Genomic DNA, 19,899 nt, shown 5'->3' on the forward strand with positions numbered 1-19,899 from the left:
ATTAGCCAAAGCGATGGGAATGATCTTGTAATTAACGATTCATTTAAAAACTGTGTATAGGGCGCCTTATTCGTATACGAATATTTTCCGAAAATAAAATAGAACACGGTAGTGTGAAAAATTGATTTGTTTGGAAGTACTTTTCTTAATGTATATTTATTATTTGCCAACATCCGACCGCTCTAAACCGACTTCTTACAAGAATAAATCATCTCATATCGACAAGAAAAGCCATATTCTATTATTTGCAATTTTTCAGTTCAGTTAAATGTTTTTATTTATTTTATTTAGTTTCCAAACCCACTGAATCTTTTTTTTCTGAACCGGTGTTCCCTTCTTTCTACCGCCCCCTCTCATATCTTTCTTCTCTCCCTCCAACGTTCTGCCTTTTCTCTCTTTCTCTCTATTCCCCAGTGTCTACGGTATCTGTCATACCCCTCGTGAACTATAAACCACAACTTGAGATATTGATGTGATATTTTTACCACCACGTCGTCGTTGTCCGTTGTACCGTTCCATTTTTCTGCTAAACGAATAAACGCAAAAAAAGGTGTGTCCACCAAACCGCGTCCGAACGCCACCTAAATAGTTGTTGTAATTCTTGGCAACTACTAAATTCGATATGTTAAGTTTTAATCCTAAACGAAAACAACCCATCAAACGAACAGCTACTAACCTAAACTACAGATAACCCTACAACGTACTAACAACTAACGAAAACTTGAATAGCGCTTCTACTCCTACCAAATAAATAATCGACATAATGAAAAAGCAATCACTACCAAAGAGTACAAACTAAGCATAAGGTCGTTTTAACAACGGAAAAAAGTGTGAGCATCTACCCGGCGACATGTTTCAATGTAATATCGAAATCTGAACCAAACCTATCGATGTTAGTGGATTCGGATCAATGTTAAACGATGTTCTTAGGATAGTCAAAGTCACTCAAACTCACACACATCAACAGTATCCGGACGAAAATTAACAAAAAAAAAAAGAACCTAAAACGAATCTTAAACGGGTCAAAAATTCTAACCCACTCACTAGCTATCTAGTCTGTAAACTATGAATGAAATCTCATCCTACCCTTGAATGAAAACAATAACACGAAACAAATACTGTACGCTAATTTCGGTATGTTCCATTCCTGTCCGTGTTACAAACTTTTTCTCTGTATTTACCTTATCGATGTCATTTTTACTATCTTCCTCTCCACCGTTCAGTTCTTGAAACTTTAACTCTCCTTGAATACTGGCTTCAAATTTTGTGTTTTATTTTGTACTTGTATTTTTTTTTGGATTTGTATTTTTATTTAGTTTGGCTTATTCAGGCAGTTCTTATTTGGCGGTTTGTTTGTGTTCATTTTCGTTTTTGCTTTTGACGGAGCTGTTCCTTCCATGCAGAGCGTTTTCGAAAAGTTATGATAACCTGTAAAATAAAATGTAAATTAAATCATGTTTGGCGGCGGTTGGTATTTCTAGGTTTTGGGTTTTAAGATTTTAATAGGTAGAATTGTTCGTTTTATAGTTTGCACTGCACTGTCATTGTTCTCAGTATTTCCGTTATTGAAACTTAAACTTCGAATTGATTGTATCGATGTGTGCAGATCTCAAAATTGATTCGTTTTCAAACCGTTGTCTTTGTTGTTGCTGTAAGCACGCCCCCATTCATCGTTTGTCACTGTCATCAATAACTAATCCTTCTCTTTTCTTCCTCTGTTGCATGCCAACGACAACGACAATCCCTCAGTGCTGGGAGCTTCCGGTGAGATTTTGTTGGAGAAAATCCTCGAAGAGGATAGCAGTTACGGCGATCCAGCAGATTACTACTCCCGGAATGCTGGCCAATCTCCTCCGGGTGTCGATAACGATAAGCGGCTGCTGCTGGGCAATGGCCACACCGGAGCCATCCACATGACGGACATTTAAGTAAAAGCAGTGCAGAGGAGTAACAACATGCAAGCAGCACCCGCCCCATAGATAGGAGACGACGAGGATGATGTTTCGGTGCTCATCAATAATCCCCAAGCTACTATACCTAGCATCCGAAATTCATTTTTCTATATTCACTCATAAACATTCTCTAGGAAGTGCAAAAAGAAAATGGCGCATTCATCGTTTAAGATTTATGACGAAATCTGTTTAAATCAATCCGGTCGATCAAATATCTTGCCAATTTCAGTTTCATTGGTGGGAGTTTTCAAAAATATTGATTTAATTAGAGAGAATTTTACCATTCTACTGGGCAAAATAAGCTGCACTAGTAACAAATTGTATGTTATTTTATTTACTTGGAGTTGTGTTCAATTTCAACAACCAAAAGTTGAAGAAAAACAGGCATGCAAAATTTTCAACTGGAGCATTTTTTTGGTGATAATAAAGATATGAAAGTTCAATACCGTTCGATCATCTGCACCGAATCAAGATCGCGAGACAGGATGCGTCTAAGAGTCTGCTGAAGTATATGCCCTATGCCGACCTTTTTCGCAGTGTGTAAGTGAACAGTTTACAATCGTCAAACTGTGCTGATTACTTTTTTAAAGCAATGTCGAACTACGACATACGACTTACCATAGTCTAAGGGTTCTCAAAATTTTGAGTAACTTCAATCCATCGAAAGCGATAGGACCCACACCACCTTACCACACTACTCAGTATGATTTGCAATTGATCGAACTCTAAATATGTTTACCCAGTCATTGGCAAAATGGCTTCACAATCACTGCTTTAAAGCCTGAAAATACTCTTCGTGTGAAAAACTACCGACTGTCGTGATTTTACGAATCTCAATTCAGAGATTCACTTGAACACGTCTGTCGCTCGCAAGAATAGATCAATGACTGACTTTGTTTTGTTTGTTTGTCAAGTGCTGCCAAAATAGCAAATGTTCTCATAGAAATTTATTTTATTTTATTCATCTACAGTGTTGCCGAATACAACTATTATTTTATTTTACTCCTAATTAAATTTGATTTATTTTCTGTATATTCTTCATCTCATCCCTACACCGACCAATACCAATTATTTGTTGTTTTGTTTTGTTTTTAAGTGCTCGAAGTTCTGGTTTATCAAAGCCTACTTTCAGCAATGAACTACCGAATTTTTGGCATGGATCTCTGATGACAAGCTGAAGGTTTATAGTCGTTCTGCATATTTCTCGGGACATCTAAAATTAAAAACAACTTTGTTTACTCTTTGAATTTTGAAGCAAGCGAAACCTCTTTCGCATCTTAGGAAAAGGTTTTTGTGGCATCTTCTGGATAATAAGGATTTCACTCAAAAAAAAAAAAATGCAACGTTTTTATGAGTAGCGTTTAAATGCATAGATGAAAATTGATGAAATTTTAAGTGCAATTACCTAGTAATGTAATTACGTGCATTATTTATACGTGCATTTTGTGACAATCTGTTTAGTGGCTAGAGACATAGCGTCCAGTGAAGAATATCCATCGACCAACATTTGTGGACGCGATTGTGAAACAGGAAAGTCCCCTTCGGAGACCCTCAAAACAGCTGAAAATCAACTGTTCGACAAAAGTTTATATGGTAACATCGTTCAAGGAGACCTAGATGATCAAACGGTGAGCTAAAATTTGAATGAACGTAAAAATGATTGAAACCATTTTTACGATTTTTACGATGATTGTTCCTTATATTTTTTGTTTATACTACTCTCCATCACCAATCGCCGACCTCCGGCTCACTTTCCGACAGGGTTGCCGAATCACACAATTATTACACGCTCAACAGTCCCCCACCCGTAAACCTGGTTCGGAACCACTCTCTGGAGCCACCGGATCAGAGTTATCGTTAGTTTTGAATGTTGCATGATGAGCGGCACTCTCTGGACCCACAGTTTGAACACTTTCCGTACACCATCGATCTCTAACGATCTCACCTGATGCTTGACCACCAGTGCTTGACCACCAGTGCTTGACATACTGATGGGCTGTACGATGGTTCCTCATGCCCAGACCTTGCGTCGATTTCCGTCTACTACATACACGAGATCTCCTTTCTTAAGAGGATCTGCTTCGTATAACCACTTGGAACGCTGGTTGGCAGTCGGCACGTACTCTTTTGTGCACCGCTTCCATAACTTGTCGGCCGGCTGCTGCGATCTCTTGAAAACATCCCGAAGCACCTCTGTAGGGTTGGTAGGTTTGATCACTTCATACGGCTCGTTGAGATCTGAACCACGCAGGAAGACATTAGGACAAAATGCACCTACGACTGGATCCGTAGATACAAGAGTAAGGGGCCGGCTGTTGATCATGTCTTCAGTTTTAGCTAACGTAGTCCGCAGGATTTCATCTATCAATCGACGTCCGTCGTCTAAGGATGTCATGACTCATCCCACTTGGAGATGGAGTGCCAACTAGTGATAGCAGTCGTAAATTTGTCGGCGCCATACATTGTCAATCTCTCGCACTTGTTGGATTATCTCCTTACTCGCTCCTCGCAAGTTCATACCGTTGTCTGAGAAGTATTAAGAGGCGAGACCTCGACGGCTGATGAAACGGCGCATCGCTATTATGCATGATTACGCGGTAAGACTGTGGGTAGCTTCGCCCAAACAACCATACATGTGAACACCACGATCCAGCGTTTTTCTCTGTGGCAATCAACGACGACTTCAACTGGAAACATATTTATAGTCAAGACCAACGAAAGTAAAAGGCCGTTTGAAAGGTGTTATTCTTTGCACGGGTAGTGCAGCCATTTTGGGATTCTTCGGCATTTTCGGATCTAACACCACACGCAGCCTCTCTCGGATCGTCTTATCGAGTTGGTGAGACCGCTTATCACAAAACGTTGCTTGCTTTCGTTCTTCACCGTTCCTCGATATCCGGGGCCAAATCTCTCGTGGTATTGTAGAACAAAAAAAATCCATAACACAGAGGGATTTTGGAAAAATAATCGGGAACTATCTTACAACCTCAACACACCATCTGCGTCAATCAAAGGAACTAGCTTGAAGAGAGGACTCGATTTTTCGAACGGCAACCAATTTAGGAAAGGTAAATCTGCATTCCGCTTCAGTCTTTTGATTTCGTAGATCTCACTTTGGGCCATCCTGAAGCGAACATTTTCAGCTCGAAGATGCTCGTCTTGCTGCAACGGAACCACTGCATACGGAATTTCGATATTGATGACCCTTTTAAGCTTCGGAGTCGTCAGGACAGTATCGATGTTTTTGCCAGCAACCTTACGCCGACAGTTGGATATAACCCGGAAGACGCACGCCACAATATTCCATTTCAAAAATCTGGTCGCGTCGATAAGGCAACTCGGAAGCTCAACGCTGTGGAAAAGGTGTATTGCTTTGATTTCCGTTTTTGTATTTGCATCGAGAAAGAACAGGAACTCCATGCCACGAAACCAAGAACCCCTTTTGGTGAGTGAATCTGCTACACTCAACTTGGACGGAAAGTAGCGCCAGTCCGTCAACTTAAAGAGACTCAGAATTGCACCGATTCACGTTGATCGGATTGGTTGCAGGAGAGAACGATTTGAGAATCGCTCCAGAACTAAGTTTTGCCTATAGAAAGAGAATGATTGTTCCTGACAGCGTGACTCAGGTTCTCTCCCAAATCTGCTGCCTTCAATTCGAGCAGTGGAATTAAAAAAAATTTATCGGTGCCACTCAGGTATGCGACGCATCCATAGGCATTTCCCCCCAGCGTCTGTAAAGATGTGAAAATGAATTTGGCCAAATCGATCAGAAGGCGTCGACTCAAAGTTGGGTCCGAACACCCTAGACCAGATGAAACATTGCGACCCACTGTCACTTTTTCTAAACACTCGCCGCCAATTTTCTGGGCCCATTCACAACCCGCTCGTCACAGGTCCTTCATGAGCATCTTCCCAAGCACCATAAAAGGAGCCAACAGACCGTGCTTAGGACTTCACCTTTCTTCAGTGGTACTGGATCAGTAGCCACTGCGTTTTTAGGTACTGCAAAAGAAAATTCATCGTTCTGTGAATCCCACATGATGCCGAGAACCCGTTCATAGTGTGTCGCTTTGTCTCGCTCCAAATGGATGGGCTCTCTGGAGCCACCGTCAACACCCAGGCTTCGAAGAACTTTAGTGGAATTAGATGTCCAGTTAGTGATCTCGAATCTACCATTCGAGTGAATGAAACGTATCTTTTTAGCCCGCGCGAAAGCTTCCATGCCAGATAGTAGTCATAGCAGTAGGCTGCTGCTGCTGCTGGAAAATTAGTAGAGAACTGCTGGGCGTTGAGGTTTTGATGTATTGCACCGAGTACAGAGAACTAGTAGCGTCGAAGGAGGCCACATCCATGATGAACACAGTTGGATGAAACGGAAAAGAAATCTTTGCGCCTGCTTATCTGCAGCTCAGGGTAAGCTGGTGGTTCATTTCTTTTATATCACTTTCCACGGCAACTCGGCGCTCTCGAAATTTGCTGATGACTGCCGGAAGAGATGCCAGTAGATCAGGGCCTTTGAGCAGGTATGAATTGAGGGAAACGGCCTTGGGACTTTGCCGCTGCATCCCACACCACCTTATGTGGTTTCTTCGGATTCAGTACTTCATTTAGCAGAAGATACCACAAGGAAGAAGGATTGGTATTCAACCCTTCCTCTTTCGTGGCCTTGTGGCAGTAACCTTTGGCCAGATACTGTTCGATTTGTTGGTTAATATTTGCAGGTGTGGTTCTTGATTGAACCGTCGTTCGAAGCTCCTCAGCCTATTCGACGCCATTGAATAGCTATCAGGCAAAAAAGGGTTCTTGTTTCCAGATGAACCCCGTTTCGAAGCGTTCGCTTCACATGAACGGTTGTCAATTCTAGGATGTCCCGGGCTCTGTGAATTTCCTCCGATTCCAAAGCCTGCAAAAAAGCAAAAAAATTTACAAACTCAAGTCTAAACTTTATTCTAAAACTAACTTCATTGTTAAAAGAACGAATCTTTGCGATGGAAGACTGCATCGATTTGCCTATGTAGTTGGAGATGATGTTGTTGACCATCTTTTCGATCGTTTCAATATCTGCAAGTCGATGAGGATCTTAGGTGCTGTGCCAAGCTGGAAGCCGCAAAATCATTTTCAGAACCTTGTTTTGAATCCTACCGACAAACATGCTCATTTTGAGGTTTTTTTTCCCAAAATTGAAAAGTGTTTATGAAATAGCCAGTATTATATCACAAACACCATAAGCGGCACATAAGACAATTGGACGTTTTCTCTAAAACCACTTGATTGATCGTTACAAAATTTGGGCACATGTAAACATTATACTACTAGGTTATTTCACGGAAAATTTCTATTTCCATTTCCAATGTAAGTTCAAGTGTTGCTATTTCCCTAGTACATAGGTCGGCAACCTGCGGCTCGCGAGCCGCATGCGGCTCCTTCTATATAAAGCTGCGGATCTTTAGCTCACAGCGCAAATATTATTTATATTTTTGATAAACCGATATAAGAGTCTTGTGACCTGGCACACAGATTTTAATGGGTCCAGAAGAAAATTTTATAATTGTATCCTCTGTAGGTAGCAACGGAAAGGACCAAATGGCAAAATAGCGTTTTTGAAAGCCTTATTTTTTTTTTTGCTTGTCTCTCTTTTTGAAGCATCAGCGATCAAGATTTAATTTATAATTTACAAATTTTATATTTAAACACTCACAATCACTTGTTTTGCCCTCTATGAAAATTGATCAGTTGCGATTCCCAAAATCGTATTATAATTAATCAACCATTTCGATAAATATTTCAAACTATGACGTTTAACAATTTCAATGTTGAAAATTCCACCTCAATCCTATCCTAATTATTTGAATTCAAAAAGATCATTGCCCGGATATCGAGGAAAAAGACCCGGAGTTTTTCCGGTTTTATTCGCGATTTTGACGAATTTAGCTATTTTCGACTTGTTTAAGCGAAATAAAATCGCATGAATTTTTTGGAATTGTGGGAAAAGATTTGAATTTTGTGTATGTTTATTTTGAGCTTTAGCCCTTAGCTTTGTAATTCCAAAGAATTTTGAGCAAATTTTAATTTCATTTATCAACTGATTTTTCTGAAGTGAAAAGTTAAAAGACTCATTTCTTCATGACTTTTCAAAGAAATTTATGCTGTTCCTATTACAGAAAACCATCCCAAAATTTCTGGTCAAAATCACAGAAAGTCAGCTTTTTCTCGTGAAAACACAGAAATATTTTCGGCAACCTTGCTTTGAACACACTTAAAATTTCAAGTGTGATGGCTGCAACCAATATTTACCAAAAGCACACAAATTTTGAACGAAGTTTCAGTAACGAACATATTTTTATTTCATGTTTTATTAAAAGTTAATCACCGTTGATTTATTTTTATTATTTTTTGTTTTGAAACTTCAAAAGTATCCTTGAACTGATTTTGACAATTAAAATGTACTGTTTCTTAATTATTTGTCACGAATTTTCAATGAAGGCTACAAAATCACATTTTTTCAGATTTACACTGGTCAATCCACAGATTTTTCATTCCAATAATCTTTAGCAAACATTGATAATAAATCTACAATGCATAGAATTCTATTCTTTATTCAATTGGACGCAGAGGAATTTTTGAATTTTACAGATGCATAAAATTCTCAAGACACGTTCGCTTGATGTAATGAATTTTGAAAATCCTACCAGTTGTCAGGAGAATAAGGTTTGAAGATTAAAATTATCGGCTACATAGATTTCATTTGAATATAACCCTATGTTTTGGATTTTTGAAAGGATTAGCTAGATCTGGGGAAAGATTGATATTTAAAAAATATATATTTTTTTCTTTTACTCTGTTATTTTAAAAGCTTTGCCGAAAAAATAATAAAAGAATGTTGATTATATAAGTATGTTCAAATCTTTCATTTAAACATCATGCAAGTTAAGCTTAATATGGATTTTAAATTCTCTAGACGCGATATTTGCAATCGCATAAAAATTGATATAAAATCAAACCATATGAGAATAGTTGTCGATCCAGAAGAGAATCCATGTACTTAGTCATAATTAGAAACAGATTTAAAAGAAGTTTCCAGGATAGAAAAAAAATGGCTTGACAGTTATTTTCGTAAATCCAATTCATTGATCACTCAAATGTATATTTTTCTAATTAAAAAAATCAATATATCATTTAAGTGGCTCTTTCAAACTCTGAAATTTTGAAAATTTGAAGTTTTTGGCTCTTCCGACTCAAAAGGTTGCCGACCACTGTCCTAGTACAGTCCTTTGAGTCGTGTAACCAATCTTATACAACTTCTTCACAAAAATGCACAGTTCATGTTGTTGAACACTCACATGACCCATCGTTGAGTCGATGAACACCATGTTTCAAGAGCCGAAACGCTCGAAGTAGGTATTGACCGAGTAGAGATCGATTTTTTGGGTCCGATTTTTGAAATGGAACTACATATTTTGTTGCAATGATATTGGGGATTGATCTTTTCCTGAAGATCGCACATTCCTATAGCGTTTTCGTTTGTTAGCAGAGGCAACCTAGTTCTCCACGAGTTTTGCTCTAAGAGCAAGTTCACTGGTGTTGGGAAAAAGTGATAGAAATTTTGTCTCTTTTCGCACATTCTGAAAATTTTGCCATGCGAAAACATTTTCAAAATCTGTGGCCTGCAAGTTTTTTCTAACAACACGTGTTGTATTTTCGCATGCTGTGATGCAAAAATAACAATATTTCTATCATATACGGCTGAAATAGAAACAGTGCAGTAAAAAAATACAACGCCCAAAGATCTTGAAAACGTTTTTGCATTGTAAAATTTTCAAAATGTCAAAATTTCTACCACTTTTTCCCAACACCAGTGAACTTGCTCTTATCCATACAGAAGTCCACCAGTTTTGCCCAAACTTTTAAACCTCAAGCAGGCGGTTGCTCCCCGTAAAAGTTTTTTTTTGTAAATTCTTTATTTGAAACGGCTCATACCTTTAGGCTTTAAGGAGCCAAACTCGTTTTGTTTGATAACAATTGTGTGCTTATATCTAGTTCACTTTTAAAGAAAAAAGAAGATAGATAGGGAAATATGAAAATAAGAAGAAATTATAGACGAAGATCAATAGCTTTTAGGAAAAGATATATTTCGAACATGTAGTCCAAGTCTCTCACACCCAGCACATCTCTCACTGGAACATAGGGTGGTTTTCCTCGGGCCCGAAGGGAGTCTATCAAATTCGTTCTAGCGACAAGATGGACCTCGCACGACCAAACAATATGCTCGATGTCGTGGTAACCTTGGCCGCAACTACACAAATTGCTGCTAGCAATATTCAAACGATAGAGTACCGCGTCTAAGGAATAATGATTGGACATGAGACGGGAAAATATACGAATAAAATCTCGACTCAGGTCCAATCTATTAAACCAGGGTTTGAGGCTTACCTTTGGGATAATCGAGTGGAGCCATCGACCCAACTCATCCTCGTCCCATTTGCGCTGCCAGTTGACAAGAGAGTTCCTTCGAACTATGAAGTAAAATTCGTTGAAGACGATTTCACGGTGATATGTGTCTTTGCCAGAGAGTCCGCCCTCTCATTACCCAATATCGAGCAATGTGAAGGGACCCAAACGAAGGTGATGGCAAAGCAACGTCTTGATAAAGCACTCAGAGTCTCCCGTATCTTCCCGAGGAAATACGGTGAGTGCTTTCCTGGTCTTATTGAACGGATTGCTTCAACAGAACTGAGGCTGTCCGTTATAATATAGTAGTGTCCTACTGGCCTTGAAACGACGCTGTCCAACGCCCAGTAAATGGCTCCTAATTCTGCGATGTATACCGAGCATGGTGGATGGAGGTTATATGAGGCAGTAGCTATTTCGTTAAAAACTCCAAATCCCGTTGATTCCTCTATAAGCGACCCATCTGTAAAGTACATTTTGTCAGCATCGACGTGTCTATATTTAGCATCGAAAATTCTTGGAATCAGAAGTGGACGATGCGAATCAGGGATTCCACGAATTTCTTGCTGCATAGACAAATCAAACTGGACAGAAGAGTTGTCGTAGTCTGGGATGTAAACACGAGTTGGAGAATATGAAGAAGGATTAACCTGCATGGACATGAAGACATGGTATATAGACATAAATCTGGTTTGAAGATTTTGCTCAAGAAGCCTTTCAAAATTTGCGGTCACCAATGGGTTCATGACCTCACACCTGATGAGGAACCGGAGTGATAACAAATTGAATCGATCTTTTAGTGGGAGTATGCCTGCCAAAACTTCAAGACTCATATTATGCGTAGAAGGCATACAGCCCAAAGCGATGCGGAGACAACGATATTGGATACGCTCGAGTTTGATGAGATGAGTTTTAGCAGCTGACTGGAAACAGAAGCTACCATATTCCATAACTGAGAGAATTGTTGTTCGATACAATTTTAAAAGATCTTCTGGGTGAGCTCCCCACCAAGTGCCAGTGATTGATCGGAGAAAATTGATTCTTTGTTGGCATTTTCCTTTCAGATACTCAATGTGGGCTCTCCAGGTACATTTGGAATCAAACCAAACCCCAAGATACTTAAAACACCTCGATTGAGTGATCGTTCTGACCCCCGTAAAAGTTGTCAGTGTTGGGAGTAAGCATGAGGGTGAGTGTAGCAACCATATGCATCGAGCCGGGTGACAACTTTGTTTGTTTATTACGAAAAAGTTTGCCCCTGTGCCAGCGGAGAAAACGAAACACTACTAGTTTTGGCCCAGAGTTTTTACTATCATTTTTGCTCTGATAACGTGTGAGGTTTTTACTACCCTCCGTTGAAAATATTCGATAGAATGTGTGAATGTGAACCCTTGAACTGAACTGAGTGACCATCAGACTTCAGATGAATAGGAAAACTATCGAGGAAACCAAAAACGTCAGTTAGAACAGTGTTTCTCATACTGAGTGTTGATCCATAACCATCAAATGAGAAGAATTACTTTGGGTACAGTAAACCACCATCAACAAAATGGCACAACTTGTTTCAATGTAATCCACATCCTAAACTGTAGCGGGATTCGACTTCCGTGAAAAAAATCTTATGGGCGAAAACACAATTTTCACCTTTGGTCTTTAAGTAGATCATTTTCAAAACAATCCTGAGCTCAAAAATATATTTCGTTGTAACATATTCAACAGCTGGAATTACAACTCGATTTAAGAACAGAAAACAACCCAAAAAACAAGTGTCCAATTGCCTGTACATTCGGAGACGATTTTTCCTGTGTAGTACAGGTAATATTTTTAATATTTTTCTGTAGGCCCGAGACTGCCTACGAAATTTACATGAAAATTCCGATTTTTATTATAAATGTGAATTTTAAGTGAATCATGAAATTTCTCCAAAAACCTTCCACCCTCATACTGCTTTTTCGGCACGGTACATGAACTGAACCACATGTTTAAGATCACGATCCCACCAGACAGATGGTTGCCCTAAGGTTGCCAGAATATATTCAGCATCTATCTGGGCCAAACAAATCCAGGCTATTTTATCTGTTTGGTTGGGCAAAATCCGGGCATTTGATTTCGAAATTGTCGTCCCAACTCCCGAACAATATCCGGGCAAATTTTAGTCAAAATCCAAGAATTACTCAACTAAAATTAAGAAAAAAAAAAATTGTAGAATTTTTTTTCGTGAACATTTATCAGCGTAATTTAAATCGTATTGTAGGCTTCCAAAAAACCTTTATGATTATTTTTATAAAACTCGCTCCAAAAATTCCGTTTTGGACGCATAGATAAAACTTTTTAGAACAAAATTTGTTTTTCTTTTGTATTACTTGGCAAATGGAGTGAGTGAATCCGGACAGAGTCCGTTCTTTTTTCAATGAAATCCGGGCAACCGGGTAGGACCGGACTTTTCCTAACTTTTGTATTAAATATCCGGGCAAACCCTGATAAATCTGAGAAATCTGGCCACCCTGGGTTGCCCCAATTCTACCTCCGCAGGTGGATCCTTCGCCAACAGCTGTTACTCTCGCGCGACCTTCAGCAGCACCCTCTGCACACAGGCTTCAATTTGTTGTACCTACGAATGGGAACAAATTTGAATCATTTTAACTCGTATAAAGTTTTAAAAGTCTTAATTTAATTTTCACAAAGAACCCGGAATTTGATCGACTTTCTGAAAAAATTTCAGAACTAAGCGATTGCCACATGATTCGAATAGATATCTTCCAGTAACTCAGGAATCTTCACAAATCTCGTGTAATTTGAGATATTTTCCTATGATTTCGAGTATCAAATTTCCGAGGGGAAAAAATAATCTAGGTTTGTGGATTTTGGGATAGCCATAGAAAAGTGAAAGAAGACACTACTCAAAATTATCTCAGTCATAAGTTCAGTTAGCGAGAACCGTTGCCGAGATTTTTATCTCATGAAAGATTAGCAATTTTATGTTGTGAATTAAGGAAAAAAATTGTTTCGAATTCTTCAATTTGTGTCTTTATTTTGAAAAGATCCTAAAACAATGTCAAATCTTTAAATTCAATGTGTTTTCGGTTGATCGACATTCTCAGGTTTTCATTTAGTTTAACAATCAATACTGAAAGGATGTTTCAAATTGTAAAATTTGTTGAAAGTAAGATTTTTTTAAAATTTGAAATCTGTTAAATTCTTTAGAATCGATCTGAGTATTTGTTTTTCGAAGTTCGTATTTGATCGACCGGTGCACGGAATTCCAGAAATTTAGTATAGAGAGAATGACTTAATATAAAAACAAAGATTCAACTAGCTAAAGTCAAATTCTGTACTACAAATACTTACAAACTTACACAAACTTACAGACTTACAAATAATGAGGACAAAAAAGAGTAAAAAGAAACTCTTTTGTAATATAAAACTTAAGAATACCGAAGAAATTTATGTATTATGTTTTTTTCTATATGTTCATCGAAAGTACGACATATTCCACTAGTTGTGATCTATTTCTCTTTTACTGGAATTTTCATTTAATTGTGCTCGAAAAATTGATTCTTTTCTATATTTTATTTCTGGACCACCCTTGAAAATCATCACATTCATCGCTTCGCAATGCTAGCAATCACCAGCTCTCCAAATTGCCTAGAAAATAAAATTTATTTTTTCTATATACTTTAAAGTGCGTAGGTATTGAAAAAATTGCAGCAACATTGAAATAAAACATCTTTATATGAATAATTACAATGTAGAGAAAAAAAACCTAGATTTAAGATCAAACCCGAATCGACTATATTGAACCAAACCAAAAGAAGAAGAAAAATCACACAATACCATATAGAACATTGCACAAAATCTCCCAGTGACACGAATTGTACGAACTGCTGAAGAAAAGATTAAACATAAGCCGACTGGACTTTCAAAGCTGCTGGCAAGTTGCTGTCAGTTAATTCACCAGAACGATCAGCGATGGGGTTTTACAGTTTTTAGTCTTTTTTATACGGTTTACATATATTTTAAATTGGATACAACAACTGAATTCCCCCGCCGCAGTCGTAGCCAGAACAACAACAAAAAAAAAATAGAACACAACAAGACTTTTCACTTTCCAGGATTTCTTTAATTAGTTATCTTATAGGTGAAGGTGACAAGTTTGAAACTGATATTCGTTACAGCAGCTTTCAGTGTTTAATGGAAAACCATCGAAAAAAAAAAAATTGTCCTCCGAAATATCGAAAAATAAAAAGTAAAAGATAATTATTTTTAAACATAATGAGAAATTCGTTCCCACCTATAGTGTCTAACTTTTGTCATGTTGTTTATAAGGTTACAATTTTATTTAATATAGCTTATCCATTTCGGTTCATAAAACATAAATTTTAAAATTTACGATTTTCAAACTACATAAATTTAGAGTTATCAAAACATTCAAAATTTGTCAAAATATTTTAAATTTAAAAAATTAAAATTGACTCAGTTTTCAAATTGCCAGTGTTGTCTAAGTTATCATAAAAATGTGAAAAAATCCCATGATAGTCAAAATCATAAAAAATTGAAAAAATGAAAATATTGTCAAAATTGTCTGATTTGCAAAAAATGACCACATTGTTAACATTGTCCAGTTTGTCAAAATTTGAAAAAAAAAAATCTAAATCGTGTAAGTTTTCCAAAATTGATAAATTTAACAATATTATGAAAATTGTCAAATTTATCAAAATATTAAACATTGTCAAATTGCAAAACGTGATAAATTTTTATCAAAACATTTTTTTTTTCAAAATTGTTGAAATCGTCAAAATTGTTAGAATTTTCAAAATGGTCAAAATTGTCCAAGATTATCTTAATTCTCAATACTGTCAAATTAAAAAAAATTTCAACACTTTCGAAATTGTCAGAATGGTCGTAATTTAAAAAAAAGAGTTAACATTGGTCAAGTTGCCAAAATTTCCAGAATTGTCAAAAGATTGAAAATTTTGTAAATGGTTTGTTTAAATTATATAAAATCCCAAAATTGTCAAAAATGCCAAAATTGTACATAATTGACTCTATAATGTGCTGTGAGCCTACTTGGTTGAATAATTCTGCTGAATTAAAGCAATTCAATTAAATTGAATTAAAAGGAATATTGCGATTGCTTTGATTCAACAAAATTGACAAAATTAACATAATTTTTTAACAATGTTCCAAATTTTAAAAAACTTTTATAATTCTCACAATTGTCAATTCAAGTTCTTATTTGACACATTTTTATAAAATATAATATATCTTTAATTATATCACAACGGTCATAAAACTTGTCACCGATAAGATAGAAATCTTTCGCTCATTTAGTGAGTTTGGTTTATAACAAAATTCAACAACTGTAAGCTTACGCTTTTCATTGCAACTGAATTGTTAATTGCATATTCCATACACACTTCAGCTGTCACTCAATCTCTCAATCACATGCAAACGCTGAATAAACATAATGAAACATAATCATAAGAAATGTCACGAAAATTAAATAAAAAAACATCAATAATGTTAAACAGAGAAGCAAATGAAAAAAAAGAAACATTTTACGATAAAAGCACAATACCCACGAGTAAAACAACAACAAAAAAAACACTTTATAGCTGAAACATTCAATCGGTCACGAAACGATTTTCGTTTAAACCAAAACTGTCTACTAATTACGCTTGCCAACTAACGTCGACTTAAATTCATGACAACATTACTGTGTATTATACTCAAAACCATATTATTGAATTGTAAGATATTTTTTAAATAAACTGTTTGAAAACATACCAAAAAGTCAACACACAAAACAAAAAAAACAAGGAAACGCCGAAATTGATGATTGCAGGCAGACGCTCTGCTACTGGGCGAAGAAAATTAAATAACGGCAAAAATCATAACGCTGATATATGGGAAAGGGCAAACAAAAAAAACTTCCCAGTAGGTAAATGTATTTGATTTGAAATTTTTGATGTTTGTGACCAGATATCGTATTATAGAGAAAAGACAGATGATTTGATCACACGTTGAAACGATACTTATTCACATATTTCAGAGCTATTTAAAACAAACAAACAAAAAACAGTGAATAACAACAACAAAAAAACATTGAAGAAAACTCTACATAAAAAAAAATCTAGATAAAACTTTTATTAAATCAAATAATTGTCGTTAATAGCGCAAAATGTAAACGTTAGGCAAAGCTACATAACACCGAATATATGACAACCAAACAGAAGAAAAACACAACTTCAAGACAGCAAACTCTTTTTTGCATATGTCAGACCGAGACAGAGAAAGAGAGAGGAGGAGAGTAAGAAAAAAAAATCAACACCAGAAAAATCTAGAGCATTCGGAAATCTATATTCGCTGTGCTGTGCAAATCTTTTCGCCCGCTCAGATTGACATATTGAAATAAAATTTAAAAAATCTTCCATACAAACCACGTTTGTTGAACTCGTTTTTTCCTTCAGATATCACAAACCCCATAACTTAGGCTCGAAAACTTCACTCATCTGTTAGAGAAGAAAAAATTCGAAGCGAATCATCTACAAAATAAGATGAATTAATTATCCAGAGAGAAAACTGATGTCATGACATCCGGGTAATTACTTTTATTGCCCACTCGTGGTTTCGTGGCAGCAAACAGGAACACTTAGACTTAGGCAATCAAAAGCAAGACAAACAAAAGCAACACTTTGTAATGCTGACGAAAGAAAACGTGAAGGAAAGAAAAAAAACTTTGCCATTTCTTTCCAGAGGACAACCTACGAGCCGTCACAAAATGACGATTGAATTCTTGGAATGTGCTTCATCAACCTTCGTTTTCCACCTTTTTTCCATCAAACCGGATCACTGTCTTCACTTTGACAGTAAAAATCATCCCAACTTCTTTGACGAATGTAAAGAAAAGTTTTTATTTTCAAAACAAAGTAAAGTTTCTTAATGCCAGTTCTGCAATATATTTCTTCGACTTAAAAAAAAAAGTTGATTATTTTTCACCTGTTTGGGCAAACACTCTCGGTAATTGATTTTTATCTCCGGTCTCTCACAGTGATCCGAAAGGGCAAAAAATGGAACTTTTTTCCAAGTGTATTTGTCTTTCATTTTGGCTCTAAAATTATTAGAACATTTGCTCCTTCATTTATATTTGACTTACTAGTCATGAAGCATGTTTAAAGGAGCAAATGTTCTGAAGATTTTAAGAGCTAAAACGAAAGACTAAGACGCTAGGAAAAATGTTCCACTTTTTGTTCTTTTGGACTACTGTGCTCTGGGGTCATGATCCCGATCACAAATGTCGGTACAGATTTTTGATTTGTTGACACATACTGTGCCTCAACTTTCTCAACTTTGTCGCACGGCTCAGCCTGGACGAGAGCTCGCTAAGTTCATAATATAAAAAATGAAGGTGGCTCCAGAGACAAATGTTGATTGGAATTTATTTTATTTAACTTATTTACACGAATTGCTCACATTTCTCAATAACAGGGAAGGATGTTAATCTGAGAGTAGAAAAAAACTAGGTATTGATGTCATGACAAACATTCGTGATAAAACTCAGTGCAAAAAAAACATTGAATAGTTTAAAAAATCGAAAAAGATACCCAAAGGTTGATATCTTTGAAGCAATCAATTAGATTTATGTGTACACCCATAGAAGAGGTTGCAAAAATCCAATGCCTATTTAGCACATCTCTGTGCCGATAATGCGCTGAAATGTGCACTGTGCCGAAGATGATATGTTTGAAAAACCGTAACTGGCATAAGGACTCGGCTCCCAACTAAAATGATGCATGACCACTACATTCAAGCAAAACAAGAAAAACACTTAATGGGATTTCGTTCCTGTTGGATAATTCATCCCAGAAACAAGAAAATAAAAATACAAACCACAGCGCCCGTAGGGAGAATCGAACTCAAATCACCAACCATATGGTCTTGCCAAACCGATATCTTAACCAGTGTACTATTTGAGCTTCATGCAGGAAGTGGGATATTTGTCATAGGCATTCTGCCACCGATCAATCACAAAAGAAACGCACGACAGTGGCTTCCCGGCGTTTGGCCTCCTTTCAAGGTATTCATTTGTCTTATGATGGAAACGGGAAAGGGAACGGGAGTGGAGGAAACGGGAGTGGAGGAAACGGGAAACCCATTGAATGAGAACTGTGCTTTGCTTACTGCCTGCTATTACATACACACGCTACATATACACAGCTGCTAAAGCCGGGCAGCTAGGCCGTTGCTTGTTTGCCGGTGAATTGAAGGAATATATTCTTGTTGCTTTTGCTACATACACACGCACAGCTTAGCCGTGGTTGTTTGCCGGCAAATTGAATTGAAGGAATGTTTTTGTTTTGTTGCTTTTACTGCATACACACGCACAGCTCGGCCGTGGTTGTTTGCCGGTGGATTGAAGGGATTGAATTAGAAGGATGTTTTTGTTGTTGCTTTTGCTACATTCACACGCACAGTGCTCGGTTCGCTGGCTGCCTGGTGTTGGCCAGTATTTATTTCCATCCTTCTTCGTCTTGTGATGCGATAGGGAGGGACGTGAAAGCGTTTTTATTCTGTTTCTTTCAGACATACGCAATTCGGTTAACTTGGGAGATTAATGCCGGTGGGAGCAAATCGAATCAGCACCGATCGCGTTATCTTCTTGTACCAATGATGCTATGTAATTGACTACACGCCATTGGCACAGAGGCTGAATTTTGGGTGTACCTATAAAATGTTTACATTTTATAGCTCTAAAAGACTTGAAGTATTTGCCTTCATAAGTTTAGAGACTTTTTGTGGACTTTTTTATTTAATTTCGTTTCATTTTCAAAAAATTGCTATCTATGAACAATTTAAATAGAGATTGATGAATCTCATCAAAAAGAAAAACGCCCAGAGGTACCGTGGTTTACCGTTTTATATTGAACCATAATGTTGCCAGTTTTCGTACTGTTCGTTATTAAATGTAATTTTGGGCGCGAAAAGTTGTAATGTTTAAAGATGGCACAATAATATTTCTCCTCCAGTTTCATTCGTTGACACTATCAGAAGTGATTTTTATTTCCCATCTAAAAAATGATCTGCATCCAACAGAGATAATATAACTTTGCCTTTGTGGTAAATGAACTTCCAGTTACGTAATGAAAAATACCATCAAACAATTTGAAAAGTGTGCCGAAGGCTGATTTACGTTGGATCAGGAGAACCAACATGAGGAGTGTCCTGAAGGTTCACTTCACGAATTTAGCTTGGATCGAGGGGACCAACACGAGGGATGTTCTGAAGGTTCACTTTTCGAATTTAGCTTGGATCGAGAGGACCAACTTGAGGAGTGTTCTGAAGGTTTACTTCACGTATTGAGCTTGAATCAGGAGGACCAACATGAGGAGTATTCTGAAGATTGGCTTCACGAATTCAGCTTGGATCGAGAGAACCAACATGAGGAGTGTTCTGAAGGTTCACTTCACGAATTTACGTTGGATCGGGAAGACCAATA

The 19,899-nt window shown here is 37.2% G+C and overlaps 1 protein-coding gene across 1 annotated transcript in view; it reads right to left on the bottom strand.

The window, feature by feature from the left end:
• Window positions 1–1,287: 1,287 nt before the first annotated feature.
• LOC129740951 (ribonuclease Z, mitochondrial-like) overlaps window positions 1,288–19,899 on the bottom strand; it is a 29,234-nt gene continuing 10,622 nt past the window's right edge. The window contains exon 4 of the mRNA XM_055732612.1: window positions 1,288–1,428. The gene's annotated coding sequence lies outside the window, so the exon portion shown is untranslated. The remainder of the gene's footprint in view (window positions 1,429–19,899) is intronic.

The sequence above is a fragment of the Uranotaenia lowii genome, chromosome 2 (genome assembly GCF_029784155.1).
Source record: "Uranotaenia lowii strain MFRU-FL chromosome 2, ASM2978415v1, whole genome shotgun sequence".
Lineage (NCBI taxonomy): Eukaryota > Metazoa > Arthropoda > Insecta > Diptera > Culicidae > Uranotaenia > Uranotaenia lowii.